Source organism: Moschus berezovskii, chromosome 17 (genome assembly GCF_049115385.1).
Source record: "Moschus berezovskii isolate FMDL1 chromosome 17, NW_MosBer_1.0, whole genome shotgun sequence".
NCBI classification, from domain to species: domain Eukaryota; kingdom Metazoa; phylum Chordata; class Mammalia; order Artiodactyla; family Moschidae; genus Moschus; species Moschus berezovskii.
The window spans coordinates 50343907-50355150 of NC_142476.1; positions in this window are offsets into that span (position 1 = coordinate 50343907).

The following is an 11244-nucleotide window of genomic DNA, read 5'->3' on the forward strand; positions in this document are numbered from 1 at the left end:
GCAAGCCACTCCAGTACTCTTGCCTAGAGAATCCCATGGATGGAGGAGTCTGGTAGGCTGCAGTCTGTCGCTAAGGGTCGGACACGACTGAGTGACTTCACTTTCACTTTTCACTTTCTCACATTGGAGAAGGAAATGGCAACCCACTCCAGTGTTCTTGCCTGGAGAATCCCAGGGACGGGGGAGCCTGGTGGGCTTCCGTCTATGGGGTCACACAGAGTCGGACATGACTGGAGTGACTTAGCAGCAGCAGCAGGGGGCATGGATGCAACCAGCAAAGTCCTGACTGGAAAGAGTTGTTTGGGGCAAACCACCAGATTTCTTCAACAAATAAATTGCAAGAAGGGAGAGAGAAAAAAGGGAAACTTATATGTTAAGAGAGAGTTAAAAGCAACCTGTCTCACTGTGCAGAACTTAATGGAATCCTGGTTTAAACAAACAGTATTTTCAAAATTTATAACATTTATGAGATGTCTTTGTTTTTTAATCTTAGTGGGTCTTCGATGATTTTAAGGAATTATTGGAGGGTTTTGGATATGACTATCATATTGTGGTTACGGTTTTTGTTGTAACCTCCTTATACTTAGAAGTACATACAGAAATAACTACAGATGAAATGAAATTATTATATCTTGGGTTTGCTTCAAAATTATAGGACTGCAAAAAATGTGCCCTACAAAAATATTATTTATGAAAAAAGTAATAATGCGAGTGGGAGAGAAGTGGTTGATGGTTGTTGGACTTGATGGGCAGACAGCTGCTTAGTCGCTTCAGTCATGTCCAACTTTGGGGGAACCTATGGACTGTAGCCTGCCAGGCTTCTCTGTCCATGGAATTCTCCAGGCAAGAGTACTCGAGTGGGTCACCGTGTCCTCTTGCAGGGGATCTTCCCGACCCAGGGATTGAACCCGGGTCTCCTGCACTGCAGGCAGATTCTTTACCACTGAGCCACTAGGGCACACAGAGTTTCTTTATTCTATTAGGTCTACTTATGTGTATGTTAAACATGATTCATAATTTTAAAATTTTGAATAGGTTTTTTTTTTAAAAATTTGTGATTGATAACAAATGAGCTTCTGTATTAATAGATGAAATACTGAAATCTAGTGGCAAATCTCATGACTACCATAATTTCAAAGTCCATAATGAACATGAACAATAGTTCAAGATGCTTGCCACCCCTGGGCTTGTCATGAATGTGTCTGTGATTACTGACAATGATGCAAATGGCAAAGTTAATCATGGAAGAAAAGGCTGAATTTCAGTTAGAACGTAGTGAAAATATCTTTTTTCCAATTCAGCCTTGCAGATCTCCTGAATGCTATCCCTGGAGCCCATGTTTAGAAGCCCTTGTCTCCAAGCACACAATACAAACGATTCCCCCTTGTGTGTGGAGAAGGTTTTTAATTTATCAAAGCACTTTCACGTAGTCATTTATTTTGTGGGAATTCCTAACCATCTTCCAAAGCTGGAAGGTTTATTAGACCCATTTTACAGGTGGGAACCTAAAGTGTATATACTTAACTCACTAGTTGAAGGTTACACAATGATAATGACAGACCAGGAGACCAAACGCAGGTCCCCTAGCTCCCAGCCCACTCCCTACTTTTTCCACATCCAGCACCCATCCCCCAAAATGCTTAGTTGCTTTTTCTCAAAGTTTTCCTTTGAGAGAAGCCACAGCTTTTCTCTCCTGAATGCACTCCCTCACTCTCGTCTGTTTGGTCATCTCTCAGAAGCGTTCCCCTGCTCAGCCCCACCCCATCCCACCCTGCCCTGGCCACCAGCACTCATGTTGATTCCTCTGGTGCTTGCAGGCAACCGGGAGCTCTGATTTCCAGCATTCTCCTTCACATACTAGCAGAGGTGATAATTAACCTGCCACTGGGCAAGTGTGTCAACCCTGCAAGGTTGTCAGTGACTGCTGGCAAGTCGCTTTCACTGTGTCTCAGTTTCTAGTTTTGTAAAACAGGGTCATGAACTGTCCTCCTTGGTCTTGGGGGAAGCTGTGAAGACTGGCTAAAGTTATGATGGTAACCAGGTGAGAGAAAGTGATCTACCCATGGGAGGAATTACTGCCTGTAAAATTATCATTGCCCTGGATTAGGGCCAGAGCCCATTTACCCCCTTGCTTTTTACAGGTGAACTCTCCCTCCTCTGCCTCCTGTACAATGTCACGAATCTCCAGCCACAGTTCTTCAGGCACTCTATCAGATCTAATTCCTTGAATCTATTTCTCACTTCCACTGTATAATCATAAGGGGTTTGATTTAGGTCATACCTGAATGGTCGAGAGCTTCCCTGGTGGCTCAGACAGTGATCTGCCTACAATGTGGAAGACCTGGATTCGATCCCTGGGTTAGGATGATCCCCTCGAGAAGGAAATAGCAACCCACTCCAGGACTCTTGCCTGGAAAATCCCATGGATGGAGGAGTCTGGTAGACTTCAGTCCATGGGGTCGCAAAGAGTCAGACACGACTGAGTGACTTCACTTTCTTACTTTCTGTCTTTTGAATAGTCTAGTGGTTTTCCCCACTTTCTTCAGTGTAAGTCTGAATTTAGCAATAAGGAGTTCATGATCTGAGCCACAGTCAGCTCCCGGTCTTGTTTTTGCTGACTATATAGAGCTTCTCCATCTTTGGTTGCAAAGAATATAATCAATCTGATTTCAGTATTGACCATCTGGTGATGTCCATGTGTAGAGTCTTCTCTTGTGTTGTTGGAAGAGGGTGTTTGCTATGACCAGTGCGTTCTCTTGGCAAAACTCTATTAGCCTTTGCCCTGCTTCATTCCGTGCTCCAAGGCCAAATTTGCCTGTTACTCCAGGTGTTTCTTGACTTCCTACTTTTGCATTCCAGTCCCTTATAATGAAAAGGACATCTTTTTTGGGTGTTAGTTCTAGAAGGTCTTGTAGGTCTTCATAGAATGGTTCAACTTCAGCTTCTTCAGCATTACTGGTCGGGGCATAGACTTGGATTACTGTGATAGTGAATGGTTTGTCTTGGAAACGAACAGAGATCACTCTGTCATTTTTGAGATTGCATCCAAGTACTGCATTTCAGACTCTTTTGTTGACCATGATGGCTACTCCATTTCTTCTAAGGGATTCTTGCCCACAGTAGCAGGTATAATGGCCACCTGAGTTAAATTTGCCCATTCCAGTCCATTTTAGTTCACTGATTCCTAAAATGTCAATGTTCACTCTTCCCATCTCCTGTTTGACCACCTCTAATTTGCCTTGATTCATGGACCTAACATTCCAGGTTCCTATGCAATATTGCTCTTTACAGCATCGGACTTTACTTCCATCACCAGTCACATCCACAGCTCTGTGTTGTTTTTGCTTTGACTCTATCTCTTCATCCTTTCTGGAGTTCTCCACTGATCTCCAGTAGCATATTAGACACCTTCCGACCTGGGGAGTTCATCTTTCAGTGTCTTATCTTTTTGGTTTTTCATACTGTTAATGGGGTTCTCAAGGCAAGAACACTGAAGTGGTTTGCCATTCCCTTCTTCGGTGGACCATGTTTTGTCAGGGATCAGGACCATCCCCAAGAAAAAGAAATGCAAAAAGGCAAAATGGTTGTCTGAGGAGGCCTTACAAATAGCTGTGAAAAGAAGAGAAGCAAAAGGCAAAGGAGAAAAGGAAGGATATACCCATTTGAATGCAGAGTTCCAAAGAATAGCAAGGAGAGATAAGAAAACCTTCCTTAGTGATCAATGCAAAGAAATAGTGGAAAACAATAGAATGGGAAAGACTAGAGAGCTCATCAAAAAAATTAGAGATACCAAGGGAACATTTCATGCAAAGATGAGCCCAATAAAGGACAGAAATTGTATGGACCTAACAGAAGCAGAAGATATTAAGAAGAGGTGACAAGAATACACAGAAGAACTATACAAAAAAGATCTTCAAGACCCAGATAACCATGATGGTGTGATCACTCACCTATAGCCAGACATCCTGGAATACAAAGTCAAGTGGGCCTTAGAAAGCATCACTACAAACAAAGCTAGTGGAGGTGATGGAATTCCAGTTGAGCTATTTCAAATCCTAAAAGATGATGCTGTGAAAGTGCTGCACTCAATATGCCAGCAAATTTGGAAAACTCAGCAGCGGCCATAGGACTAGAAAAGGTCAGTTTTCATTCCAATCCCAGAGAAAGATAATGACAAAGAATGCACAAAGTACCACACAGTTGTACTCATCTCACATGCTAGCAAAGTAATGCTCAAAATTCTCCAAGCCAGCTTTCAACAGTATGTGAACTGTGAACTTCCAGATGTTCAAGCTGGTTTTAGAAAAGGCATAAGAACCAGAGATCAAATTGCCAACATCTGCTGGATCACGGAGAAAGCAAGAGAGTTCCAGAAAAACATCTACTTCTGCTTCACTGAATATGCCAAAACCTTTGACTGTGTGGATCACAACAAACTGTGGAAAATTCTGAAAAAGATGGGAATACCAGACCACCTGACCTGCCTCCTGAGAAATATGTATGCAGGTCAGGAAGCAACAGTTAGAACTGGACATGGAACAACAGACCAGTTCCAAATTGGGAAAGGAGTACGTCAAGACCGTATATTGTCACCCTGCTTATTTAACTGATATGCACATCGTGAGAAACACTGGGCTGGATGAAGTACAAGTTGGAATCAAGATTGCCGGGAGAAATATAAAAAACCTCAGATATGCAGATGACACCACCCTTATGGCAGAAAGTGAAGAGGAACTAAAAAGCCTCTTGATGAAAGTGAAAGAGGAGAGTGAAAAAGCTGGCTTAAAACTCAACATTCAGAAAACTAAGATCATGACATCTGGTCCCATCACTTCATGGCAAATATATGGGGAAACAATGGAAACAGTGACAGACTTTATTTTTTGGGGCTCCAAAATCATTGCAGATGGTGATTGCAGCCATGAAATTAAAGACGCTTGCTCCTTGGAAGAAAAGCTATGACCAACCTAGATAGCATATTAAAAAGCAGAGACATTACTTTGCCAACAAAGTTCTGTCTGGTTAAAACTATGGTTTTTCCAGTAGCTGTGTATGGATGTGAGAGTTGGACTATAAAGAAAGCTGAGCGCCAAATAATTGAAACTTTTGAACTGTGGTGTTGGAGAAGACTCTTGAGAGTCCCTTGGACTGCAAGGAGATCCAAACAGTCCATCCTAAAGGAAATCAGTCCCGAATATTCATTGGAAGGACTGATTCTGAAGCTGAAACTCCAATCCTTTGGCCACCTTATGTGAAAAATTGGCTCATTGGAAAAGACCCTGATGCTGGGAAAGATTGAAGGCGGGAGAAGGGGATGACAGAGGATGAGATGGTTGGATGGCATCACCGACTCGGTGGACATGAGTTTAAGTAAACTCTGGGAGTTGGTGATGGACAGGGAGGCCTGGCGTGCTGCAGTCCATGGGGTTACAAAGAGTCAGACACGACTGAGCAACTGAACTGAACTGAGGTGAACCCATAAACCCAACCCTCTAAACTTATGACTACTTTCTTCCCTTCATGGATTGTATACTCCAGACAAACTGATGTATTACTGTTCACTTGCCTCCCTAAACTTCCCCATTTCTGTATGCTTACCCATGCCCTGCCCACTGCCTGGATGGTCCTCTGCCACGGCTTCACCCAGCAAACACCCATCATCCTTCAGGAAGCCATCCCTGAGCCTCTAGTGGAGGTTAGATATGCCAGCCCCATACTTCACAGCCCCAATCACAGTATAATTGTCCATTTTCTTATCTGTCTCCCCTTTAGACTGTCCTTTCCACCAGCTCAGGGTTTGTACCTTACCTCTTTCCAACCAACAAGACTGCTAAGGGGATTTGGTCAAATACAGGGACTGAGAGCCCCACAGCAGATAAACAGGGTTGGAGGTGAGTGTGTGCGTGCTCAGTCACTCAGATGTGTCCGACTCTTTGCGACCCCATGGACTGTAGGCCGCCAGGCTACTCTGTCCATGGTGTTCTCCAGGCAAGAATACTGGTTGGAGGCAAGTACAGGTGAACCGAAAGTCCTGCCCAGAGAGACTTTTGGATTAGAAAACAAAGCATCCCTGCATAGAAGAAATCGGTGCAGCTCTGAGCAAATACACAGCAGTTATTTCCAAAATACATCCATTGTGAGTTGGCCAACTGGTGGGAGTCTCTGTTTTTGGAGCTGGCAGACCTGGGACACATCAAAGACTCCACTATGTGACTTTGGCCTAGTGCTGTATCATCTTGGGGCCTGACTTTCCTCATCTGTAAAATGGGAATAAAATTTGCCTTCCAGGGTAACCAGAGGCCTGTGTTTTGCTGCCAGGCATCTATTTCCCCTCCTTCCTGACAAGAGAACTCCAAATTTCCTTTAGCGAACCATTCCTCTCCTGTGGGCTTCCCAGGTGGTAAAGAACTCACCTGTCAATGCAGGAGACGTAAGAGACACAGTTTCCATCCCTGGTTTGGGAAGATCTCCTGGAGGAGGACATGGCAACCCACTGCAGTACTCCTGCCTGGAGAATCCCATGGACAGAGGAGCCTGGCAAGCTACAGTCCATGGGGTTGCAGAGTTGGACACGACTCAAGCAACTTAACACACATGCATGTACATACACGTTATTCTCTGTGCAGTGGTTTGAGATTGACCTAGTGCCTAGCTCTGAGGTGGTCTGAATGGTCTAACGTAGTTAACATATCTCTTGACCCTGGTCATGGTAATTGGCTCAGCCATGGGTTGTCCAATTGGAGGTGAACCTCAGCACTTTGGGTAGGAATGCTGGGACTCGGACTCTGCTGGCCTCTTTAAGAGGCCATAACTGTGGCCATTTTGTTTCCACAAGGGTAGCCCATCTGAGTTTGGAAGCCAAACTACAGGAAGTAGAGCTAAGAGATGGAACCTACTGAAATTACTTGATTCCTGCATCAAGCCATTCCTGAGGTCCTCCTGGATTATACTGTTAAGGAACCAGTACTTTTCTTTTGGTTTAAGCCAATTAGAATTAAGTTTTCTATCACTTGCAACCCCAAAGTCTTAATTGAAACACCAGGATTGAATGACATAAGACATACAAATGTAATTTAACAAGTATTCTTTAAAAACCCACCCTGTGCCAGGCATTGTGCTAGTCTCTGGTCCATCCAGAGTGAAAGACAGGTCCAGCCACTTACCTTCGTGGACCTTGAACTAGTGGGGAAGTGCCCAGCATGCAGATGTTTGTCAAAGGTAACCATTCCCCCTTTTATACCCAAGGGCCAGATATATGCATGGCCTGCTAAAAGAATCACCATGAACATTCACTGAGTCGAATGATTTATTTGAAGCTTCCATTAGTCAAAGTCCAGAGGAGAGGCTCCAGAAAGCAGGATTGTGAGACTAGGTAGCTTGTACATGGTCAGGCTGTTTGTTCAACCACCACCTGCCTGCTGAGAGAAGTCTCCTTTCTGCAAGGTGGCAAGTGCCCTCAGCAAGTGGGGTGATCAGCAAAATCACTGGACCCCTAAGCAGATGGCAGAAGGTCAGACCACTGCTGCTTCTTGGGGTTGGTGGGGAGCTGAAAACAAGACTCCAAAGTGCAGAGTATCTTGTTCTTAGGGTTTTTTTAAAGGTCAGGAATCCTTTTAAGAATCTGAGGAAAGCTACAGAAACTCTCGTGGGAAAAAAAAATGTATATATATACATCAGTTCAGTTCAGTTCAGTCGCTCAGTCGTGTCCGACTCTGCAACCCCATGAATCACAGCACGCCAGGCCTCCCTATCCATCGCCAACTCCCTGAGTTCACTCAAACTCATGTCCACAGAGTCGGTGATACCTTCCAGCCATCTCATTCTCGGTCGTCCCCTTCTCCTCCCGCCCCCAACCTTTCCCAGCATCAGAGTCTTTTCCAGTGAGTCAGCTCGTCGCATGAGGTGGCCAAAGTATTGCAGTTTCAGCTTTACATACATACATTTTGCAATTCCAGGGATTCACAGGTCCCTTGAAGCCAGGTTACAGACTCTTGAGCAAAAATAACTCTAAAGATTTTTTTAATCTAAGATCCTATGAATGTTTGTATTCTTGGCTTATCATCACCTTGAAAAGTTGCATTCCCCCACTGGAAGAATATGCCTGTTTTAGTCCATTTGGGCTCCTATGGCAGAATACCACAGACTGGGTGGCTCATAAACAACAGAAACCTATTTCTCACAGTTCTGGGTGCTGAAAGTCTGAGATCAGGGTGCCAGCATGATCAGGATCTGATGAGAGCCCTCTTCTGGGTTGGAGACACTTGTCTTCTCTTTGTGCTATCACTCAGCAGGAAGAGGACTGGAGAGCTCTCTGGGTCTCTTTTATAAGGGCACTAATCCTGTTCATGAGGGCTTCACCCTCATGACCTACTCATTTCCCAAAGGCCCCACCGCCAAACTTCATCACTTGGGGGGTTAGGTTTCAACATATGAATGTGGGGATCCCCAACACTCAGTCCATGACAGCACTCACAGGAGAATTCAACTTCCTCTTGGAAAAATTGTCCAGAGCTAGTCATGGACGCTAATCATGGACCTCATGATTAGTGGCTTACTAAAGCAAAACCTTGTGTGCAGGCAGCTTATTTAGTAAGAGCTCCTGGGGACAGCAGAAGGAGACTGGGAGAGGGTAAAATGGAGGGAGCAAAAGCAAATGAAGGGTGTCTTCCTGAATTCTTCACCACTGTGGGCAGCAGGGGCCTGATCCCATCTGAGAAGCAGTTTAGGAAGTCTCTCAGAATTGCCCAGGGGATGGTGGAGGGAGCACTGGCTCCAACACCCATGGGAGAAGGGCTGCCCTGAGCAGTGTTATCCTTGACCTGCTTCGAGGCTACACACGTGCTGAGTGCAGAACAGCTTCCTGAGGTCAGAGAGAAGCTGAGGCCAGATGTTGCCAGGAACCCACCCTGGGAAAGAGCTGGTGGTTGCAACCATGGCAGGAGTGAAAAGTAGCCTACGAGGGTGTGAGCTATGGCATGAGATGCTTAGTCTTCAGGGAGCTAATACATTTCCAAGCCAAAGTTTTAGCTGTTGGGAAGTGCTGGATAGTATGCGATTACATTTTCCATACCAAGTGTCTTCCCCTGAAAAGCAACTTGACCTAGCCTCTTTGGATGGCATCACCGATTCAATTGACATGAGTTTGAGCAAGCTCCGGAGTTGGTGATGGACAGGGAAGCCTGGCATGCTGCAGTCCATGAAGTCGCAAAGAGTCGGACATGACTGAGTGACTGAACTGAACTTTGTGTGTCCAGTCCAAGAAGAAAGCTCTGGTGCATTACCAGACCATGGGAGGAAGACCCACTAGGGTTATAGATGGCCTGCTCTCAACTGAGGCCAAACTGGAGGCACTGCAGAGGCTCATGGCAAAAAATGCATTACCCCACCCCATCCCACAGGAGCCATCAGAGGAATTCAAAGGGAGAGATGGAATGTAGGGGCTGAGAGAGGCTGGGCCAACAGTGAGCCCCAGCTTACATCCCTGTTTGAGCTGTGCGGCCTTGAGCAAATTATTTTTAAAATTTTATTTATTTTTGGTTGCGCTGGGCTAGGTCTTCATTGCTGTACTGGGTCTTTTCCTAGTTGCGGTGATGGGGCCTACTCTCCAGCTGTGGTGTTCAGACTTCTCATTGCGGTCTTTTGTTGTGGAGCTTGGGCTCTAGAGCGCAGACTCAGTAGTTGTGGCACAAGGGCTTAGTTGCCCCGTGGCATGTGGAAACTTCCTGGACAGGGATAGAACCCATGTCCCTTACGTTGGCAGGTAGATTCTTTTTAAATTTTACTATTTTTGGCGCTCTGGGTCTTTGATGCTGCGTGGGCTTTCCTCTAGTTGCAGCAAGAGGGGGTTTCTCATCACGGTGGCTTCTCTTGTTGCAGAACACGGGCTCTAGGGCACACAGGCTTAGCTGCTTCATAGCATGTGAGATCTTCCTGGACCAGGAATCAAACCCCTGGCTCCTTCATTGGCCGGCACATTCTTTACCACTGAGTCATCAGAGAAGCCCTGGCAGGTGGATTCTTAACCACTGAACCACCAAGGACGTCCTGAGCAAACTATTCACCGGTCATTTCCTTATCTCTTAAACTGGCACCTTAACCCTCAGCAACCTCCTCCCCACATGAGGCTGTGTTGATATAAAATACCTAACACACACGCTCACTTCAATGAGACCTATAAATCACACATACTCATCTACTGAAATTAAACTTGCTAGGTCAGTTTTTCCAGGCACAGGTACGTAGGCTCATTTTCACATGTACAGGAGCCCACACCATGCCTTGCTGCAAATTAAACAGGAGGAATGGGAGCCATGAAGCACTGCTCCTGTGGCCAAGTAGCTTCCAGCTGAATGCAGTGACTAGAGGCCATGTCACACTGTGAACCGCAATCTACCTCGCCCCCTGCCAGCCAAGGGTCCCCTGGCTGGAATCGGGAGGCATTCAATGCTCTGCACCCTGAGAGCGGGAGAGGATGGTACTCAGGACTGAAGCACCTGGAAAACCAGGGCTACTTGCAGAAGAACCTGAGGCACTTGTTTTCTCTCCCAGCTGCCTGCTGGGGGCCAGACCCTTGGGACCTTGGCACCAAAACCAGGTGAGTTAAGCTGCTCAAAACACACACCTAGGAAACGGTGACGGTCCCCAAGGTGGACTGCCCTGCTCAGCATGGCCCCTTTGCTCCATTCTCCCCACAAAGGATTCAGACATTAGCTTCCAGAACTGGCAGGAGGACTGCTTCCCAGGTGGCTCAGCAGTAAAGAACCCACCTGCCAATGCAAGAGACTTGGGTTTGATCCCTGGGTCGGAAAGATCCCCTGGAGCAGAAAATGGTAACCTGCGCCAGTATTCTTGCCTAGGAAATCCCAGAGGAGCCTGGTGGGCTGCAGTCCATGGAGCTGCAGAGTCGGACACGACTGAATGAATAGCAGCAGCAGTCCTATGGGCAGCAAGACCAGGGCAGGCAACTCCAGGCACTTCAGGGCAGGCTGCGAGTGAGGCACCACAGCAAGGGACCTCGGTGACACTCCTCGAGCAGCCCCCTTGGCCAGGACATGCAGCAAACCCTGAGGAGGGTGGCAGGGGCCACATCCACACGCTCTGAGTGGGCTCTTCTGAAGGGGAGAGGACGTGGGAAAAGAACACCGTCACCACGGTGGGGCCCTGTGCTTCGGATTCTCCCCAAGTCTGGTGACTGAGGAAGGTCTGACGTCTCCAGAGGTTTTAACCACACACAAACCGCTCATG